Genomic DNA, 22,501 nt, shown 5'->3' on the forward strand with positions numbered 1-22,501 from the left:
GATCAAATAGTCGACCCCCTCTACTCCCCCAGAGAGGTCTGGTTCTTCGTAGCACATCCCATCTGCTCCGTCTTGTACTTTGTTAGCCTCCTCAAGGTGATTCAGGCAATCTAAGCAGGGGATTATAAGAGGTATGAGTACGAGCGTACTCAACAAGTTCATTATAGGAAAGATGTGTTTAATGCACTAGCTACGACATTAGACCAGAAAGTATAATACAAATGCAGGTTTTCATAATCATTTCTTCAAAAGGTTGCTTTTATTTAGAAGAACTATGTCCGTCAGCCTTCACCGGGTGTCTAGAACTTCATGGAGTCCTTTCCGGCAGCGTTCGCAGTACCAAATCCCGGAACAGGGAGTGACAGGTCACGATTCATTACACTATGCACAGGTGTGTTGCTTTACCCATAAGAGATCTTAACCTTGGTGCCAACCGAGCAGCTTTCCCGTCCACACTTCAGTGGTGTGAGGCCCGATATAAGGTCCTAGCCAATATTGTATTCCTTCGCGACCTCGCACACCCACCCTTTGTTGCAATTCCGACCTTGGTTCCTCGCCGGTCAGCGTACCCCTTGGATACCTTCCGACCTTGACAACTATCAGGTTCTCGACCTGATACCTTCATCGGTCATCGCAACCCCTCATAGACCACATTACCGTGGGGAATTAGAATGGGATCTCCACCCTCAAGTTGCTTTCGCAAGACACAACTGCTATGGTAAGTGCATCCGTTGATGTACGAGAGGAAGAAGTACAATTGACTACTCTGTCCCACTCCAGATCTTATGGTTAACACGAGTCTTACGGCACAAGAATCACTGGACGACATTGTTTGTTAATCCTAGATGGATACAAACCCTTGCAATGGAACCTCCACCACACTCATACCATGGTTCCATTCCCCACCACATAGTAATATTCATAGTTATGAAATTAGCATCTTTACTTTTCATGCAAGAGTGATAAGTGTAGTACTTTGCAAGTAATTTGATAAAAATACTCAAAGTAACATGAGCAAGCGATGAACTTGCCTGGCGACTGCAATGTAGTGCAGTTGGATTGTTTGGACTGACCCTGGTCCTCTATTTCTGAAAGTAGCATCATTGTCCGATAAGGGCAATGGTTAAAGATTGAAATATGCATGGTTTCGACTTTTAGGGTTTGGATCCCCCTTCCCGATGCTTAATTAATTAATGTCGGAGGTGTCGAATAAGAATAATTTAGGATTACTCCTTAAGAGTGAAATTATTCTCTTGGAATGTTTCCAAGTTTTGTTTAGACCCAAAATAATTTATGGACTTATTTAATCATTAAAAATATGGTTTTATTTTTAATTATCTTTTATTAATTCATTATTCTTTGAATTTAATAATGGTTCACATTTATTTGTCCCAAAAATTCTATCTCATATTTTATTATGATAGAGAATAAAATTTTAAGTCGTTTGCATTTTTCTATTTATTTAGAGCTATATTGAATTTATGGTATTAGTTTAAAATTCTAGTTTTTTAAATAATTTGGGAAATACCCAAATTGCCCTTGGGCCCACCTATCAGGGTGAACCCGAGTGGGTTGGGATCAACCCACCTGGCCTGGCTCGGCCCACTCGGTTGCCCTCACTTCGTCTCCTCCCATGCGTCTAACCCTAACACTCTCCTCTCCCGCGACATCGTGGTCGCCTGCGCCGTTGCCGCTTTATCCTGGACGACTCTGGCCGCCTCCGCCGTCGCCATGGGGTGCGTTCGACGCGTCTTGCGATGGCGCTTCAAACCGTCCACGTCGATCTGGCGGATTCGCCTCCATCTGCTCGGCCTCGACCCTCCTGTGTCGTCTAGGGTTTCGGCTCCCGCCGCCGCTGCACGCCATTGATGCAGTGGGCTCGTCTTGGAGCTAGCCAGGGCGTGTTGTGCCGTGTTGGGGTGCTGTGGTGGCCGCCGTGGCATGGCTCGGCCTAGCTTGGCGCCACCGTGTGCCTGGCGTGTGCCGCCATGGCTGCCATGGCCGTGTCGGCTGACTGCTTTCCCCAGGTGTGTTCTCCTCTATTCTCTTCCTCTTGCTCTACTTCTTCTTCCTCCTCTGGATGCCTTGGCATCCCTGGCCATGGTGTACTGGGCTTGCCAGTACACCAGCAGTGATGCTGCTGCTGCTGTGCTGTGCTTGTGAGCTAGTGCTTGGCCTATTGCTGCATGCCATCTGCTGCTGTTGTGCTTGTGCTGGCTGCTGCTTTTGTGTCATCTGTTGCTGCTCTACTGGTGGTCAATTTACTTCATATGTTATGCCATGTTATTCCTTCCTTGCTACTGTCCATGCAAATGCTATTCAATTGCTTGTTTGCTGGTTATGGTGGTGGCTATGGCTTGTATATATGTGTATGCTACCTATTTGTGCATCTCTGGCCAACTGCGTTTTGCAGTTCTTGCATATGCAAGTGCCAGTGGTGTCTCTTTATGTTGGTGTGCAGCTCCTTCTCATGCTTATGAGCATGTTGTGATGATCATGGCTTGCCATGCTGCTCCAACTGTTGCTATGCTACTGTCTGATCATGTGTATTCATAAATCTTTTCCCTGGCTTGATTACTTTGAGTAATCCTTGCTTGAGCAATGCCAATGATGTGTGATGTCCTTGTATGACTTGATCCAGTGATACATCCCTTCCTGGATGTGCTTCTGGATATAACTATAAAGTTATACATGCAATTTCAGTTTATTCAGTTATGGCATGTGTGTAATTCTTCACTAACTGGCTAATTCCTGATGCTATGCTGGTCTCTAGCAGGCTTGAGCTAGTCCTGGTGATCATATGATCATCAGTTGCTTGTTGTTTGCTTGTTGTGCTTCTACTTGTGCCTTACTAATGATTATACATATGCCTGTATAGCTCCATACCATGTACTGGTATATGCTAATGCTTATTAAAGCCTACACTGATGCTTGCAGTGATCCTCTGGATCATTTGCAAGTGCTTTAGTTACTGGTTGCTTATATATCTCATTTATCTGTATGGCTTGTCATGATTTATTGAATAAATGGGATGAACTGCTTAGGCAGTAAGGACTCTTTTGGTTAATTTGATTGAGCTAGAGGGATGCCAACTACTATTGGGGACCCTAGCTCCCTTTGAACCCATCTGGGTGATGATATCTATCTTTGGCTAACTATCTGGATGGTTTAGTGTGGTTGAGTGGGCCTTAACAACACTTGGTTGCTGTTATGGTATCTCCCACCATATTGGCTTGCTGTGCTAGGACAAGTGCTTGCTGGGTGTTTCCTTTTTGGATTGCCAGCAGTCTTTGGTGTTGAAAATCAAATAGACAATATATTGTCTATATCACTGATGGTTTAATAGACCATTAGTTGCTAGGTGAGTTGGGCTAGGCTAGTGGTGGATCAAATCCATGCTGGATTCTTTGGTTTGATGTAGTGGTGATACACTTGGTTTTAACCAATCTTCCCTAGGGTTATTCTCTACTGGTTTAATCCCTATTTTGCCAGCGTCAAGTGGGTTATCACCAAATGATGATGAAAAATGGGTAATCATACCCTCTGGCTGGTGTGTGTGTGTGTTATGCACATGCTTATTTATGAGCAAACCCAGTGCTTGCTCATGGATTTATGTATACCTCACTCCAGCTCCTAGAAATTGTGTTGTTGTGGAGTTTTTGCTTCTGTGAGGTGTTGATGCTTGCCCTGCTCTTTGTGGGTATACTTCATGGGTGTACCATCGACAGTGCCTAGATCCGGCAAGCCCGGGTGGCCCATAGACGGTGATGGTGGCATGAGGCCCATTGGGCGGCCCAGTTGGTGTAGATCAAGATGGATGAAGTCCAGCCTAGGAACAAGGAGCCGGATCCACCAGACTGAAGTTGGAAGTCGGATCCAGCCTGGCCCATTAGGGGTAGCCAGATCCGGTACGACATACAAGGGAAGGCGGATCCTTGACGTGCACGGCAAGATAATGTACCGTAGTTAGGTGACTTGTATTCCGGCTAGGACTCTCCATGTAAACCCTAGATCCGTGCGCCTTTATAAGCCGGATCCTGGGAGCCCTGGAGGGACAACCACAACTCATTGTAACAACGCAAAAGTGCCCAGATAATTCCAGACAAGCAGCAGTAGGCCCTGTCCTCGAGCAGGTGTTCCGAAGCTGGGTAAATCGCGTACCACCGTCCCGAGGACTCTCTGCCCTATGGCCCCTACTTCTTCTCCCCCTTGTGAGGATCCCTCCTCTGAGGCACCGTCGATTAGGCAACGACAGTTGGGCGCCCACCGTGGGGCCAGCGGTGTCAGGAGGCCGGAACCGGGAGGGTTCCACCATGGGAAGCTACGACGAATCCATCGCTGTGGGGCGTGTTCTTTACGCCGGGAACTTACCGATCGTCCCGCAGGACGAATGCTGGATTCCGGCTAGGACCAACCCCGTCAAGCTCTCCATCGTCCCAATTGGCGGCATTGACGTCTTCATTAGCGAGACCGTCGATTCCGACGGGAACGCCTGGTAAGTAACGCTGACGCGACCGCCACTGAGCAGGACGCAGTCGCGAAGATCCGATCTGAGCTGCAGGAGCTTCCCAAGGAAGATTCCGCCTTAGATCTGGAAACTTCAAAGCCCACCCAATCCGCCCCTGAGCAGGAAACTACGGTGGAAGACCAATGCAGATCCGCCTGGGTCTCCCAGGTGTTAGAGAAGCAAAGGTGCCACTTCGTGCACTTCCTCGCACATACCGCAGAGACCGCCCCTCCCCAGGAAGGAGCGGGACCCATGCATGTTGAAGCTACCGGAGACAGCGACGCCCCGGATCAGAAAGAGGTTGCCGGAGAAAGCGAAGCCCCGGAACAGCAAGAGGATGTCGGAGATGTAGAAGAATCAATCCTGGGCAATCTAAGTCCAACTTCCGACGATGTTTCAACCATGAACACGGAGGAATTCAACAAAGCTCTGAAGGAGTTAGAGGGTGAAGAGGAAGCCGAAGCGGAATCTGCTCCACCTAAGAAGGTCCTAGCGACCATAACTGGGCTAGGGGAGGACGCTGACGAAAAAGAGACTCCTACCGGCGTAGCCCTCCTGGGACCGTCCACTTCAGAGACTCCGCCCGCGCGACCTCGTCGCCGCGCTGCGCCGGATTCTGGAGAAGAAAACGATTCCGGGAGCCAGCACTACCTAACTCCGGAAGAGCTCGTCGAACAGGCAGGCCAAGGTGCTATCGCAAACTCGGAAATCCTCAACAAGCCAATCACTCCGGACGACGCCGCAGATCCTGGAGCTCTAGAAGCAACAAGAAAGGAGATGCTGAGCACCGCCAAAGTAATTGCCAACACTGCAGCAGCAATGCTGGAGGAACGGCAAGAAGCAAGCGAACTAATGGAAAATTTCCTCAAGAGAGAACGCGAAGCCACAAAATACTTGGAAGAGGCTAAGAAACTCCGAGCACAATGGGAAACCATGATGGCAGACGCTGACAAAGAGGCAGATAGTATCCGACGAGAGGCTATCCCCCTCGAAAGATCAACTTCGCAACTCCCTCAAACCAGCAGCCACTCGGCACTCCCAAGGACAACATGAAGAAGGCTGCAGAACTCTTGGCAAAAAATGACAAAGAAGTCGATATCGCACACCTCCGCACTCTGGTAGCATCAGCAATGAAGCAACAGAGCAAGGCAGACACTTCGCGCCGGTTGGAATCCAACCCGGAACACTGTGTATCCACAGCGCAGAAGGACGCCTCCGGAAGGGCTCACCGTGACGAAGAATCGCGCACCGGATCTTCGGAGCGCAGAAGGAAAACCAGAGAACATCCAAATCCAATCCCGGTTCCCTCGAAGAGACGTCCGACGGACCCAAGGAAGGGAAAGGATCCGATGTATACTGGAAGGGACAAGTACCGGAACCCGTCGCCTCCGCGGCTGCCCCAGCCGCCTCCTCCGCCTCCTCGCCGTCGTAGTCCAGTCGGAAACACTAGGCCCCATGGTCCTGGTGGAATCAACATCCGCGACGATGTGGCACCTCAGAGGAACAGGAATACAGAGCGCGCGCCGGAGCCCCGCCGGGGTCGGAATGAAGAGCGCGAGCCGGAGCCCCGCAGGAGCCGGAATGACGGAGGCGACCGCCACCATGGCGAAGGCAGCCATCGAAGCCGGAGCCAGCATCGGGAAGGACGTGGAGAATCCGAAGGCGGAAGCAAGAGGTCTAACAGGTCCCCTCGTAGATCTCCCTCCCCACCACCTAGTGGAGGAGGTGGAGGTGGAGGCGGAGGCCGGAGATCCCGCTCCCGCTCGAAATCCCCTCGCAATGGCTCACGCGATGCAAGGGAACGTCTCAATGAGTACAGATCTGAATACATTGGCCCAAAATGCTTTGGCACGATGATCCGGGAGGAGCCTTATCCAATGGGCTTGAACCTTAAGCTACCTGGAAATCTGAAGCACTATGATGGCAGTGAAAGACCCGATACGTGGATCGAGGATTACTTCAATGTAGTAAATTTCGCCGGAGGGAGTCAGAGGATATCCTGCCGCATGCTTCAGCTGTACCTTATTGGTCCAGCTCGTACCTGGCTTGGTTACCTCCCGGAGAACACCATCTTTTGCTGGTTCGACTTGAAGATTGCCTTCAAGAAGCACTTCAGGGGTACCTACAAGAGGCCTGCCACAACAAGCGACCTGCAAGCATGTATTCAGAAGAAAGGCGAAACATCGCGAAACTTCCTCACACGATGGTTGGCAACCAGGAACGAGTGCGAAAACGTGGATAATCGCACCGCTATGCACGCCTTCATCGGTGGATTGCAGAGAGGAGGATTGCTCCGGCACAAGCTCACATGCCTGATCAATGAAAACAATCTTACGTTGGATGACATGATCGGCATCGCAAGTAATCACACCGCCGTTGACGATGACGCAGGTGGAGAACTTGCCGCTACAGCCTTACCCCTTCATCAGCAGAAGAAAAACCGCGATAATGGCGGCACCAGCAACAGCAACAAGCGGAAGAATCCCCCGATGACCAGAGGAGCGGCGGATCTGACATGGTCGATGTAGCGTTCCAACGCGGAGGTCAAGGAGGCAGAAGAGGTCGCGGACGTGGGGCAGAGCCGGCAGGGGCCAGCAACGCGCTGACGAGGTCACAGCTGTTGGGTTCTGCGCTCTCCAAACCTACGAAGAATACAGGGACATGCCGTGCCTGGCCCATATGGATCCGGCTACCGGCAAATCCTCTCACACTAACCGCAACTGCAAGTGGGTCAACGACCTAAAAGTCGACCCGGAAGCAGGCTACAAGCGAACCCGGAAGCACCGCTGTTGTGGGTATACTTTATGGGTATATCAACGGCATGGCCTAGATCCGGCAAGCCCGGGTGGCCCATAGTAGGTGACGTGGCATGTGGCCCGTCGGGCGGCCCAGTTGCTGTAGATCCTGAAGGATGAAGTCCAGCCCAGGAACAGGAAGCCGGATCCCAACCGACCTATGAAGGAGGCCGGATCCGTGAAGGGCCATGAAGTATCCGGATCCAGCACGTACTAGGGAGGAAGGCGGATCCTTGACGTACACGGCAAGACTTTGTACTGTAGTTAGGCAACTTGTATTCCGGCTAGGACTCTCCGTGTAAACCCTAGATCCGTGCGCCTTTATAAGCCGGATCCTGGGAGCCCTAGAGGCAGAACAACAACTCATTGTAACAACGCGAAAGCGCCCAGATAATACCAGACAAGCAGCAGTAGGCCCTATCATCGAGCAGGTGTTCCGAAGCTGGGTAAATCGCGTACCACCGTCCCGAGTGCTCTCCGCCCTATGGCCCCTACTTCTTCTCCCCCTCGTGAGGATCCCTCCTCCGAGGTACCGTCGAATAGGCAACGACAGATGGCGCCCATCGTGGGGCCTGCGGCGTCTGGAGGCCGGAACCGGGAGGGTTCCGCCATGGGAAGCTACGACGACACCATCGTTGTGGGGCGCGTCCTTTACGCCGGAAATCTTCCGATCGTCCCTTCGGATGAGTGCTGGATTCTGGCCAAGACAAACCCCGTCAAGCTCTCCATCGTCCCAGTCGGCGGCATACACATCTTCATTGGCGAAACCATCGATTCCGACAGAAACGCCCTGGTAAGTAACGCTGACGCGACCGCCGCTGAGCGGAACGCAGTCGCGAAGATCCGATCTGAGACGCTGGAGATTCCCAAGGAAGATTCCGCCTTAGATCTGGAAAAAACAAAGCCCACCCAATCCGCCCCTGAGCAGGAAACAAAGGTGGAAGACCAATGCAGATCCGCCTGGGTCTCCCAGGTGTTAGAAAAGCAAAGGTGTCACTTCGTACACTTCTTGGCCCATACCGCCGGAACCGCCCCTCAAGAAGCCGGAGCTGGTCCCGAGCAGGTCGAGGCACCGGAAAATAGCATCGCTCCGGATCAGCAGGAGGCTATCGGAGAAAACGACGCTCCGGGCGAAGAGTCAATTCTGGGTAACCTGAGCCCAATCTCCGGGGATGCCCCCTCCATGAACACTGAAGAGTTTGATTGCAAGGTGTCGAAACTCGGATATGGTGAGCAGTCTGAAGTTGAATCCGCCCAGCCTAAACAGGTTCTTGCAACCTTGGCGGTGCTGGACCAGCGACATTCTGATGACAATACCTATTCCGACCCGCAGCCATCCCATGTTGGATCTCCGCTCTCGCGGGTACGTCCGCACAGGGAAGTGCTATCTCCAGAAGAGATGATTGAGCAAGCAGGCATGGAGGCAATCGCACACTCGGATATTCTCAACAAACCAATAACTCCTGACGATGCCGCAGATCTAGAGGCTCTAGAAACTAAAAGACAGGAGATGCTGGCAACAGCCCAAAAATTCGCCAGAACCGCAGCGGCAATGCTGGACGAGAGGAAAGAAGCCACGCACTTCGTGGAAAAATTTCGCCAGCGAGAGCTTGAGGTCGACGAACAACTGGTAAAAGTCAAGGAGCTCCAGCAACACTAGAAAGACAAGGTCAACGAGCTTCAGCAGGAGGCCGACAAAATCAGGCGGGAAGCTATACCTCCCCGCAAGATTACCTTCGCGACCCCCACTGAGCAACAGCCACTCGCAACTCCAAAGGATAACATGAAGAAGGCTGCGGAGATCTTAAAGAAAAAGGACGAGGAGATTGATATCGACTACGTCCGAACGCTGGTTGCCTCAGCAATGAAGCAGCAAAGCAAGGCAGACACTTCACGCAGGTTGGAATCCAACCCGGAGCATTGCATCTCTACTGCACAGAAGGACGCCTACGATAATCGCCATCTTGATGACGAATCGCGCACCGGATCTTTGGAGCGCAGAAGGAGAACCAGAGAGCACCCAAATCCAATCCCTGTACCATCAAAGACACCTCCGTCAGATCCAAACAAGGGAAAGGATGCGATGTACTCTGGTAAAAAAAAGTACCGAAATCCGTCACCTCCACCTAGGGGATACCCGCGTCCTCCGCTCCCCCGTCGTCGTAGTCCAGCCGGAAACACCAGACCCCATGGGCCAGGTGGAATCCATATCCGCGACAACGTGGCACCCGAGAGGAACAGGAGCAGGGAGCGCACGCCGGAGCCTCGTCGGAGCCGGAACAACGATCGTGAGCCTGAGCCAAGGAGGAGCCAGAACGACGACCGCGAGCCGGAACCCCGCCGAAGCCGGAATGACGGCGGCAGCCAGCACCACGGGGAAGGCAGCCACCGAAGCCGGAGTCAACACCGCGAGGGGCGCGGAGAATCAGAAGGCGGAAGCAAAAGGTCAAACCGACCCCCTCGCAGGTCTCCCTCCCCACCACCTAGCGGTGGAGGCGGAGGTGGAGGCGGAGGCGGCGGTCGGAAATCTCGCTCTCGCTCAAAGTCTCCCCGCAACGGCCCGCGTGACGCACGGGAACGCCTCAACGAATACAAATCTGACTACATCGGCCCAAAGTGCTTCGGCAGGATGATTCGAGAGGAACCAATGCCAAGGATGAACCTCAAGCTACCCGGAAACCTGAAGACATATGATGGCACTGAAAGGCCGGATACCTGGATTGAGGATTACTACAATGCTGTAACCTTCGTCGGAGGAACCCCTAATATCGCATGCCGCATGCTTCAGTTGTACCTTGTAGGTCCAGCCCGGATCTGGCTCAGCGACCTCGAGAAGAACTCCATCTTTTGCTGGTTCGACCTAAAGAACGCCTTTGAAAAGCACTTCAGGGGCACCTACAAAAGGCCTGCCACGACAAGCGACTTACAGGCATGTACCCAGAAGAAGGGAGAAACATCAAGAAACTTTCTCACCCGATGGCTGGCATGCAGGAACGAGTGTGAGAACGTCGATCACACCACGGCTATGCACGCTTTTATAGGAGGATTGCAGCGAGGAGGACTGTTGCGGCACAACCTCACATGCTTGGCTAACGCAAATAAACTGACTCTGGATGATATGATATCCATTGCCAGTGATCATACTGCCGCCGATGACGATGCTGGCGGAGATCTAGCAGCCACAGCAATCCCCCTGCACCAGCAGAAGAAGAACCGTGACAACGGTAACAGCAGCAGCAGCAAGCGGAAAAATCCCCCTGATGACCAGAAGAATGGCAGATCCGAGATGGTCGCCATGGCGTTCCAGCGCGGAGGTCAAGGAGGCGGAAGAGGACGCGGCCGCGGAGGCGGAGCCGGCAGGGGCCAGCAGCGTGACGAGGTCACTGCTGCCGGAACCCGCGCCCCCCAAACCTATGAAGAGTACAGAGACATGCCCTGCCTGGCCCACTTGGATCCGGCTACAGGGAAGTCCACTCACACCAATCGCAACTGCAAGTGGGTCAACGATCTAAAGTCTGACCCGGAAGCAGGCTACAAGCGAGCCCGGAAGCACCGCCCACGCGGCAAAGGAGGCAAGGGCAAGAACAAGGACAAGGAGGAAGTCAGCTCCGAGGCAATGGACGAAGATGAAGGCTCGCCGGATCCCAAGGAAGGAACCGCAGATAAATTCAACCCCTTTGGCAAAAAGAGTGTAGGAACGTACCACACCTTCCTCGAAACCCCAACAGTCCGTCACAGCAAATCAGCTCTCCGGATCCTGAACGCCACAGTCCCAGCTGTGCCGCAGTATGTCAGGTGGTCGGAAACTCCGTGTACGTTCGATAGGAAGGACCACCCTACCATCGTTCCGAAGGAGTGCTATGCATTGGTTGTAAGTCCCCGCATAGACGGCTATGACTTCTCCAAGTGCCTCATGGATAGCGGAGCCAGTTTGAACATCATGTACCTGGAGACTCTGGAGCGGATGAACCTTACCAAGGAACAGCTTAAACACAGCACCACCGAATTCCATGGTGTGGTTCCGGGTAAAAAGGCAAATTCCCTCGGCAGCATCAGACTTCCCGTGGCCTTCGGCGATGTTAAAAATTTCCGTGAAGAGATGATCACGTTTGAGGTCGTGCCCTTCAAGAGCTCCTACCACGTCATCTTCGGCAGGCCCACCTACCACAAGTTCCACGCAAGAGCGTGCTACATCTACAACAAGCTCAAGATTCCGGGTCCCAATGGTATGATCACCATATCCGGAGACTACAAGAAAGCTCACGAGTGCAAGCTGGGCGAAGCCGCCTTCGCAGAATCTGTGATTTCCGGAGAAGAGCTGAAAGGCTACAGAGCCGCGGTGGATCCAACTGAGATGCAAACCACCAAGAGGCAAATCTCCGAACAAAAAAACTCGTTCCAGGCCGCGATAGAGACCAAAAACATCGACCTCAAGAAGGGAGATGCATCTAAGCAGGTCTCGATCGGAGCCAACATGGACCCCAAATAGGAAGACGTGCTCGTCGAGTTCCTCCGCGCTAACATGGATATCTTCGCATGGCAGCCTTCTGACATGTCCGGAGTACCAAGGGAACTCGCCGAGCACTACCTTAACATAAATCCGGGGGCTAAACCGGTGAAGCAAGCTATGCGACGCTTTGGAGATAAGAAGCGCCGCGCCATAGGGATGGAACTAGATAAGTTACTAGAGGCAGGATTTGTAATAGAAGTTATCCATACTGATTGGGTCGCAAACCCCGTCCTTGTACCCAAAAAGAATACTGAAATACTAAGAATGTGCATCGATTACTCTGGCTTGAACAAGCATTGCCCGAAGGATCCGTTTCCCCTGCCGCGCATTGACCAGGTCATTGATTCGACGGCGGGGGCGGAACTTCTGTGTTTTCTTGACGCATATTACGGGTATCATCAGATCCGGATGAAGGAGTCCGACCAAAAGGTGACCTCGTTCATCACCCCATTTGGCACTTACTGCTATGTTACCATGCCTTTTGGCTTGAAAAACGCAGGTGCCACCTACCAACGTACGATGCAGCGGTGCTTGAAGGACCAAATTGGCCGGAATGTGCACGCCTACGTCGACGACATCGCGGTCATGACCAGGAAAGGATCCGACTTGATCAGCGATCTCACAGAAACCTTTGAGAACCCCCGTCGGTACAAGATGATGTTGAATCCGCTCAAGTGCGTCTTTGGCGTTCCAGCTGGAAAACTCCTTGGCTTCATTGTCTCAAATACGGGCATTGAGGTGAACCCGGAGAAAATCAAGGCAATCCTGTGCATCAAAAGGCCGACTTGTCTCAAAGACGTGCAACAACTAACTGGTTGTGTTGCAGCAATCAGCAGGTTTGTCAGCCGTCTTGGCGAGAAGGCGCTACCCCTGTACAAGCTATTGAAGAAGACAGACAAATTTGTCTGGGACGAGGCAGCAGACGCAGCACTTCAAGGGTTGAAGGAGATACTCACCTCCCCACCTATCCTAGCAGCTCCAGGAGAGTCAGAGCCTATGCTCCTTTACTTGGCAGCCACCAACAGAGTCGTCAGTCTCGTCATCATTGTGGAGCGACAGGAAGAAGGACACGAGTATGGAGTCCAAAGGCCAGTCTACTACATTAGCGAAGTGCTTACGGAATCCAAACAGAGATACCCTCACTTTCAAAAGCTAGCCTATGGAGTGTTCCTAGGTAGCAGGAAGCTGAGACACTACTTCCAGGAGCACCCAATAACAGTCGTGAGCAAAGCTCCGCTGGCAACAATTCTCAATAACGCTGACGCAACAGGACGCACAGCAAAATGGGGCATCGAATTATCAGCCTTCGACATCAACTACAAAGCCAGGACTGCGATCAAGTCCCAGGTCTTGGCGGATTTTGTCGCAGATTGGACAGAAGCTCCGGACATAAGCTTGGAGCCGGAACCAGAGACATGGGTTATGCACTTCGACGGATCCAAGCAGCATCAAGGCTCAGGAGCCGGAGTCACCCTGAAGTCCCCTACCGGAGAAGAACTGCAGTACGTTCTGCAGATCCACTTCCAAGCTACAAACAATATGGCGGAATACGAGGCTCTACTACATGGACTGCGCATCGCTAAGGATATAGGGATCAAGCACATCATTTGCTGCGGCGATTCCGACTTGGTGGCACAGCAGGTAGCCGGAACCTGGAACGCCAGAAACTCCGTCATGGCGGCTTACAGAGACGAAGTTGACGAGATCGCAAAAAGCTTCCTCGGATACAAAGTCAAGTACGTCAGAAGAGACGACAACGCAGCGGCAGATATGCTATCCAAGCTCGGATCCGGCAGGAAACCAATTCCTCCTGGCATTTTCCTGGAGCATCTACGGATACCCTCGGTGAAGGGCGCTAACCCGGAAAACCCAGAAGTGGCAGTTTCTCCGGCTAGAGAAGTGATGGTTATCACTCCGGCTTGGACAAAGCCTTTCCTGGACTACCTCATCGATCAAAAGGTGCCAGAGGACGAGGTCCTCGCACGACAGATCATCAGACGAGCAAGATCCTACACAATTGTTGATGGACAGCTCTATAAACGAAGCGCAACAGGGGTGTTTCTTAAATGCGTCTCAAATCAAGACGGCATTAAGATCCTCAGAGAGATCCACGCTGGGGACTGCGGGCATCATGCCGCCCCCAGGTCACTCGTTGCCAAAGCCTTCCGGCTAGGATTCTACTGGATCACAGCTAAAGAAGATGCTGACAAGCTAGTTAAGACCTGCCGAGGTTGTCAGTACTATGCTACTCAACCAAACGCTCCAGCTCAAGAGCTAAAGACCATCCCTATCACCTGGCCATTTGCGGTCTGGGGGCTCGATATGGTTGGTAAACTCAAGAAATCATCTCCTGGCGGTTTTGAGTACCTCCTGGTCGCTGTTGACAAGTTCAGTAAGTGGATCGAGGCAAAGCCAGTGAGAAAGGCCGACGGTGCTACAGCACTAAAATTCGTCTGCAGCCTCGTAATGAGATTCGGCATCCCGCACAGCATAATCACAGATAATGGCACTAACTTCGCACAGGGAGAATTAAGGGATTATTGTGACACTGTAGGGATACGGTTGGACATTGCCTCTGTGGCTCATCCACAGTCCAATGGACATGTTGAAAGGGCCAATGGCCTCATATTATCAGGAATTAAACCACGCATTGAAGAACCGCTGCGCCGCGCAGCTGGAGCTTGGGCTGATGAGTTAGATTCAGTCCTGTGGAGTTTACGAACTACCCCTAACAGGTCAACTGGATTCACACCTTTCTTCCTGGTATACGGATCTGAGGCTGTACTCCCCTCCAACATCATCCATGATTCATCGCGAGTTTCCGCCTACGATGAAGAAACTGCTGACGAGGCTAGACAGCTATCTGTGGACCTGGTCGAAGAAGCTTGGAATTTGGCTGACCAACGCTCCACCATATACCAGTAGAAGCTCCGATCCTACCATAGTCGTCGAGTCCGGAATCTCTCGTTTATGGTCGGAGACCTGGTCCTCCGCCTTCGACAGGTGAAAGACCATAAGCTACAGTCTCCATGGGAAGGACCTTTTGTCGTTAGCAAAGTGCTCCACAATGGATCGTACTACCTCGTCGATTTCCGGGAGTTAAAAGATAGACCTGCAAATTGGCACCGGAAACGCAAACGAGAGGATCCGGGTGACATATACGACGAAACAGATCGACCCTGGAATATTTCACAGCTACGTCCTTTCCACACCTAGCATACTTTTCCGAGTATCATACTCTGTAATACTTATACATGATCAAATGAAATAAAGCTTATGGTTCACTCCTTGAGTCTTTTACCTCCTTTACTTGTTCATTTTTAGATCGTGTATGTTTTCCAACTAAAACCGCAGAGCTGGATGTTTCCGCCTAGGCGTGTATGAAAGTTGTGATTTTCAAAAATCGTCCTTTAGGACGTAAGCTTAAGTTTTCTGATGGAAATGTTTTTTGTTGCGAACTCATGGATTCCTAGTAGCGACTTCCGGCACCTAAGCTGGGGGCTTGTTTCCGCGGTTATTGACGGATTGCCATTGGGCTTCGTCGCCGCTGGCGAGTGTTTCCGGCTACGGGTCTTCCGGCTCGTGGAAGGTCAAGTGAGCAAGCCGGAAAACAATAAAGTCAGCACTTGCTTTCCGACAAAAACGAAACATGCAAATAATATTAAAGGATAGCAGGATAAGTTGTTTCCGCCCATGCATACTATGTTTCGCCCCTAGCTACTTAAGAATTTAAGTTATGTTACAAACCCTCTTGGGGCCAAAATGATGCATTGTTTTTCCGCAGGAATAAGTTCTCTACTTCTCCTTAGCCGGAGAAGCTTCAACATTGACTTCAGCCTCGGGGACTTCTTCTTCTTCAGCGTTCTTTGCGGGAGAGGAGGCGTCTTCGTCATCTTCTTCCTCATCTGCAGCCGGAATCGCAGCGCCACTTTGGTCCTTCGAGCTTATCCAAGTGTACTGACTTCCGGATTCGGCAGGTCTAGACTCCGCCTCACGTTCCTGAAGAAGCTCCGCTTCAAGGGGTTCGTCGGCTGGAAGAACCGCCTTATCATAAAATTCATTATGGCGAATCCTCCGGGCAATGCGCGTGCCATAACCGGCAACTGAATCCAGAAGCGCGTTGACGTCCGCGCCCGGAGGAACACCAGCAGTCACTCGTTCAAGATCCATCTCCGGATGGTGTGCCAAGCACATGGCCAAGGACATGGCGGCAGCGCCCCGTGCCGAGGAAACTTGCAGATCCACTACCAATTCCGGGAGCACGTCCATCCTCTCAATTAATCCGCGTACATCACATGTTCGGCTTTCTTTGATATTGAGGTTGTGGCATATCTTCCTGGAAGCGGAGATGAGGTCTTTGCAGTCTTCCCCGGCTAACTGAAGCAGATCGTCGCGCGGGAACTGGCTCCGGCGTTCTTCATTGTATCCAAGCGGATCTGAAGGGTGCAATTTTGGATAAGTACAGTAACAATCAGCACAATACATGCATTACTCTATAAGCTTGGAGGACATACCCATGAAGTCGGAGTTCAGTAGGTCCCAGCAACTTTCCACTGTCTCCATGTATTTCCGAAGTCCCCCTAGCTCCTTCTGCTGCGCCTCGATGGTCTCACTGTCAGTTATCCTCTTGAGCTGGAATTCGCCCTCTTTGCGGATAAGCTCCGAGTTCTTCTCAGCGAGCGATTTCTCCGCCTCGGCAAGCCTTGCTTCAAGAGTTTTCTGGGAGGCGTGCAGGGTTTCCAACTCGGAAGAGGCCGCAGCAAGAGATGAGGATGCACCTGATAAAAAGATATGTAAACATAATATGGAATGCGGAAGAAATTCGGAAACAAAAAAGAGCGTCGGAAACTAACCTTGAGCTTCCGATAGCTGCTTCTTCAGATCTGCATTCTCCTCCTTGAAGTTTTGAATTTTTTCCGCCTGGCTGAGGGTTACGCGGCGCTGAAGAGCAATATTCTTGTTAAATTCATAGTGCAAAGCCTGCTGTTCCTGAAAAACCAACCAGTGTAGGAGTAAATTCCACATCTTCTTTATGGTTAAGTCTTTCTGAAGCATTGTTGCCAGAAAATTTCCGCCATAATGCTTGGGGGCTACCTCGACATTTTAATTTTTCCTCAGATTGATTTTCTCTAAATATCTAGACGCTAACTAAGTGAGTTTCCGCCTACATACTTGGGGGCTACTGGGGAGGTACCTTTCGTTTGCAGATGAGCTTGTCAAGGAATTGGCCTGTCTCCTTCTTGAAGTTTTGGATTTCCGACGTCTCGGCGTCGGGTTTGCCCTAGGCATTATTCAGCATCGAGTTGAGCAGATCTTGCTCCAGCTCCCACTTTTCCGCCTCAGTTAGCTTGTTGAAAAACTTTGTGGCGTAGGCCTTTGGGGTGGAGGTAAGATCAGCCGGATCTCCAAAATTCTTGGGGAAGACGACCATATCACTAGTTGCAGCTGCAGCTTTGCCGGAAAAAGCGACTTCTGCCTCTTCACGGACTTCTGCTTCAGTTTCTTCAGGGGCGGGGCCCTTGTCGCCGGAACTTTCTCCGCCCGCTCTGTCGCTACTAACCGGAATTATTTCCGGTGGAGTGGCTGCAACAGGAGCTGGAGATCGATCTGCGGGAGGGGGAGATGGTTGTGGAGTAGGTAAGGGGACGCTGGGCGGAGCTGGCATCGCAGGACCAATGACGGGTGACTTCTTTGTCATGTATTTGGTGATAGGCTCTTGGGCGCTGGTCCGCGCGGTGGTGGTACTCGGAATCCTACAAGCATGCGAAGGAAACACATAAGTAACGAAGTTCACCAAGATGAAAAACGCACGATACCCGGAAACTTACGCTGCTCCCGGAATGTTGGGACGAGAGCGCTTCCCAGTTGTTGTCAGTAGCTTAAGGCGCTCGCGTTCCGCCTTCTTGGAATCGAGCGGAGGAGGCTTGGTCACTTTGGGTTTCTTGGCGGGGGCCTCGCTGCTGCCTCCGGCTTCAGGGCCGGAAACTTTAGCGCGGGGACGCTTCGAAGGTCGAGGGGCGGCCTTTCGGGGCACAGGCACCTCTTCCTCTTCAGGGTCTTCCGGATCCTCCTCCGCCGCGTCACCACTGACGGGTACTCGGAGTATTGCGCGTAGATCTTCCTCCGCCAAAGTATCGAGCTGCGAGGAAGGTTAGGAGAACAAGTTCAAATATGCTAAAAAAGAAGGAAGTTGAAGAACGTCGAAGGAGCAAGGGCTTACCGGAGGACATTTGTCGTTGGTGTTGATGTCCTTGATCAGTTCCGGGACCGGCTGGCCCCGGCCTACCTTAACCAGCGTCTTGAATCTCCTTTTTAGGGAATCAGCCGGAAGATCATGACGCGTTACCCGGAGAGGATCGTCCACCCCCGTGTACTCGCACATCTTGCGTGCGTTGTAGCGGAGAGGTTGGATCCTCCGGGAAAACCAGCTCAAGGTTAGCTGGGCTCCGGTTAGTCCATCGTGGACCAACCAAGAAATCCTCCGGGCCGCCTTCTCCAAGATAGGGGTTTGGGCGAGCGAGGGGATAAAACTCCAGCTAGCAAGTTCTTCCGGAGCGGTGTTGTTGAAGGGGGGAGTCCGTCGTGGACATTCGGAACTGAAGCATTCTTCACGTAGAACCATCCGGCATTCCAGTACCGGACGGACTCGTGGGAGTCGTGAGGCGGATACATACGGCCACGTCGGAGCATAAAGGTCATGCTCCCGCAGTTCAGCATAGCATTGTCCTTTGTTTCTTTCTTCACTCCAAAGAAAAATTGCCACAATCTGACATCTGGTCGGATCCCAAGATGCCCTTCGCAGAGAGTTGCGAAGTTGGAGAGCAGGAGGTATGAGTTGGGGCAGATGTTGTGGGGCTGGAGCCCGTATGTGTTGAGGACGGAGAGAAAGAATTCCGAACAGGGGAGCGATAGACCGCGCTCGACCCATGCCTTGGTCATGACTCGTTCATCCGTATCGGGCTTGGGGATGTCGGAGTCGCGCATGAAACTCCAATGTTCGGAGATCATGCCCTCGTTCTGGAGCTCTCTTAGCTCCGCATCGGTAGTCTCGCAGGGCCACCATTGGCCTCTCACTCCCTCGCGGCTCCGGGCCTTGGAAGTCTTCTTGTTTTCCGCCTCCTGGACTTTAGCTGCCATTCTGGCTTGGCCTTGGAGTTCTTCTTGGAGCTCTTGAGCAGTTGGAATCTGGCCTAATACGGTACTGGAAGAGGCGGAGAAAGGTTGAGCAAGCCTAATGTCGGAAACAATGGTGGTAGGAATGCAATGGGATCCGGACAGATTGGATCCACGGTGCTGGGTTCCGGGCTACTTGGAGAACTACCAGTGCACAGTGGAGAACCATGAGACATGCTTCCGGCTGCACCCATGCAAGCTAGTTTGAGTAACCGGAATCTACACTACGACTACTTCTTCTTCTACAAGACCGGTGCACGTACCGTCAATGGCGCGGTGGTCCGATGAAGCTCCAGCGAGGTAGAGGTCGCCGAACTAGTGGTTTCGAGCCTCCGATGACCACGAATCGGCGGCGGAGTCGATTTCCCGATCAACCGTGGCGATTTCGGTTCGAAGAGGGGCTTGGAACGGCGGCGCGCGAAGCTCCCGTGAGAAAGGTTCGCCGGAGTCGAGATCTGTCGGGCGGCGCGGCGCGAGGAGGAAGATGAAGTGGTGAGGGTGCGGTGAAAGAATGAAGAATTACCGAGCCGCGGGGTATTTATAGACCACGCGCGGAGATTCGGGATTCGGATCCAACGGTGGAAACGGAACGGTCACACCGTCGGATGGTTGACGCGTGTCTTAGGTCAAGTGCGGTAAAACGACGTGGAGGTAACTTAACCGTGCGCTCCCGAAATTTCCGGCTAAAGATTCGCATCTCTGAAAATTTAGCGCGGGAAAAGAGGAAGTTGTGCGCGGGAAAAATGGAATCTCCGTTGCATTACCAAATTATAAGAAAAGAAGATTTCCGGATCGATGGAGCCGGAAACAAGTAAAGTTTTGAAGCTCTTCAAGATTCTCTTCGGATCCGAACTGAAAGGAGTCGGAGGAATGATGAATCTCGGAGAACTTCGGGGGCTACTGTTGTGGGTATACTTTATGGGTATATCAACGGCATGGCCTAGATCCGGCAAGCCCGGGTGGCCCATAGTAGGTGACGTGGCATGTGGCCCGTCGGGCGGCCCAGTTGCTGTAGATCCTGAAGGATGAAGTCCAGCCCAGGAACAGGAAGCCGGATCCCAACCGACCTATGAAGGAGGCTAGATCCGTGAAGGCCCATGAAGTATCCGGATCCAGCACGTACTAGGGAGGAAGGCGGATCCTTGACGTACACGGCAAGACTTTGTACTGTAGTTAGGCAACTTGTATTCCGGCTAGGACTCTCCGTGTAAACCCTAGATCCGTGCGCCTTTATAAGCCGGATCCCGGGAGCCCTAGAGGCGGAACAACAACTCATTGTAACAACGCGAAAGCGCCCGGATAATACCGGACAAGCAGCAGTAGGCCCTGTCATCGAGCAGGTGTTCCGAAGCTGGGTAAATCGCGTACCACCGTCCCGAGTGCTCTCCGCCCTATGGCCCCTACTTCTTCTCCCCCTCGTGAGGATCCCTCCTCCGAGGTACCGTCGAATAGGCAACGACAACCTCCCACGCGGCAAAGGAGGCAAGGGCAAGAACAAAGAAAAGGATGAGGACAGCTCTGAGGCGATGGACGAGGATGACGCTTCGCCGGATCCCAAGGAGGGTTCCGCAGCTAACAAATCCAACCCCTTCGTCAAAAAGAGTGCTCGTGCATACCACACCTTTCTCGGAACCCCGACAGTCCGCGCCAGCAAGTCAGCGCTCCAGATCCTGAACGCCACAGTTCCGGTTGTGCCGCAGTATGTTAGGTGGTCGGAAACTCCGTGTACGTTTGATAGGTCGGATCACCCCACCATCATTCCGAAAGAGTGCTACGCCTTGGTTGTAAGTCCCCGCATCGACGGGTATGATTTCTCTAAGTGCCTCATGGACGGCGGAGCCAGCTTGAACATCATGTACCTGGAGACTCTGGAGAGAATGCAGCTTACCAAGGAATAGCTCAAGCACAGCAACACCGAGTTCCACGGCGTGGTTCCGGGTAAGAAAGCAAACTCCCTGGGTAGCATCAGACTTCCCGTGGCCTTCGGTGATGTTAATAATTTCCGCGAAGAGATGATCACGTTTGAGGTCGTGCCCTTCAAGAGCTCCTACCACGTCATCTTCGGCAGGCCCACCTACCACAAGTTTCACGCAAGAGCGTGTTACATCTACAACAAGCTCAAGATTCCGGGTCCCAATGGTATGATCACCATCTCCAGAGACTACAAGAAAGCTCACGAGTGCGAGTTAGGCGAAGCCGCCTTCGCAGAATCTGTGATATCTGGAGAGGAGCTGCAAGGCTACAGAGCCGCGGTGGATCCAAAAGAGATGCATACCACCAAGAAGCAGATCTCCGAACAGAAAACTTCGTTCAAGGCCGCGATAGACACCAACAGGAGACTCCTAGCTGGCTGGTGCTTGGATTACTTCACCATTCCTTGTTCAACAGCAAACAGTTCTTGGTGGAATTGTTGCTGGATGGTTTTGGTGGATTGGTGTTCTTCCTGTTCTATCTGTTCTTGTTGTTCTTACCCTGAGAAGGTGATGTCGATGATCATCTAGGGTTTGGCTTGAAAAGGTTTTATACCCCCTCCTTTGGTCGACAACAAGGCTGTGTGTGTGATGACTCCTCCCTGTGCATGTGTGTTGTTGTACATGCATCTCACCTTGTGAGCTGCTTCACTGTTCATGGTTGGTACTTGTGTTCTATGGATGAGCTCGGCAGAGTTGATATTATCTCTCCCAATTCTCATTTCTTGACTAACCTGCCAAGTGGCTTTGCCACTTGGCCTAATGTGCTTTTCTTCTTTGATGATTGTATTTGCAGGGATCAAGGTGATGATCAAGAATTTCTCCATGTTGATTCAAGAATTCAAGATGAACATTTAGTGTAGTTTAGAAAGTTCTTATTCTTTGTAATTTTCCTTTTTCTTTTTCATTTCCAATTCCTGAAATGTGTTATGTAAAATATAATTCATTTGAATATTGTAAAGACATTGTAAATTGTGTGTGATGATCAATAAAGCTCAAATTTCTCTAATGAGCTTTTCATAATTATTTGTATTCTTTTTTATGTTCATAATTTCCAATTTATAATATTGTTATATGAATTATTCTTTATTTGAATTATAATTTGAATTTGTGTGGTTTGAGTTTGAATTTCCTTCTCAAACTTGTTTCAATTCAATCATGCAACTTAAGATAAGAGATGCAAATGTTCCCCTCTCTTCTCGAAACCCTAATTTCAAAAAAAGTAATGTCCAAGTTTGCCGCACTCTCGAAACCCTAACCCTATATGGTGTCGAAAGAGAAACTTGTCCCCTCTAAGATGTATTTTGCAATGAAGCGTGAAATTTCCCCAGATTTTATGATGCAATGCACATCCCTTTCTAAAATCTCCCAAATGCTAAAAAGTGCTTGGATGCTATTTGACCAACCCAGCATCCGTTTTCTAACCGTCCGATGCGAAAGTCACGCGCGCGATCGAGCGAACCGGTGTCGCACGGCTGAGCCCTGATCTGACATACCGACACCTGGGGCCAGACCATATCCCACCTGGACCCCGACCGTTCACACC

Source organism: Lolium rigidum, chromosome 5, assembly GCF_022539505.1.
Source record: "Lolium rigidum isolate FL_2022 chromosome 5, APGP_CSIRO_Lrig_0.1, whole genome shotgun sequence".
NCBI lineage: Eukaryota > Viridiplantae > Streptophyta > Magnoliopsida > Poales > Poaceae > Lolium > Lolium rigidum.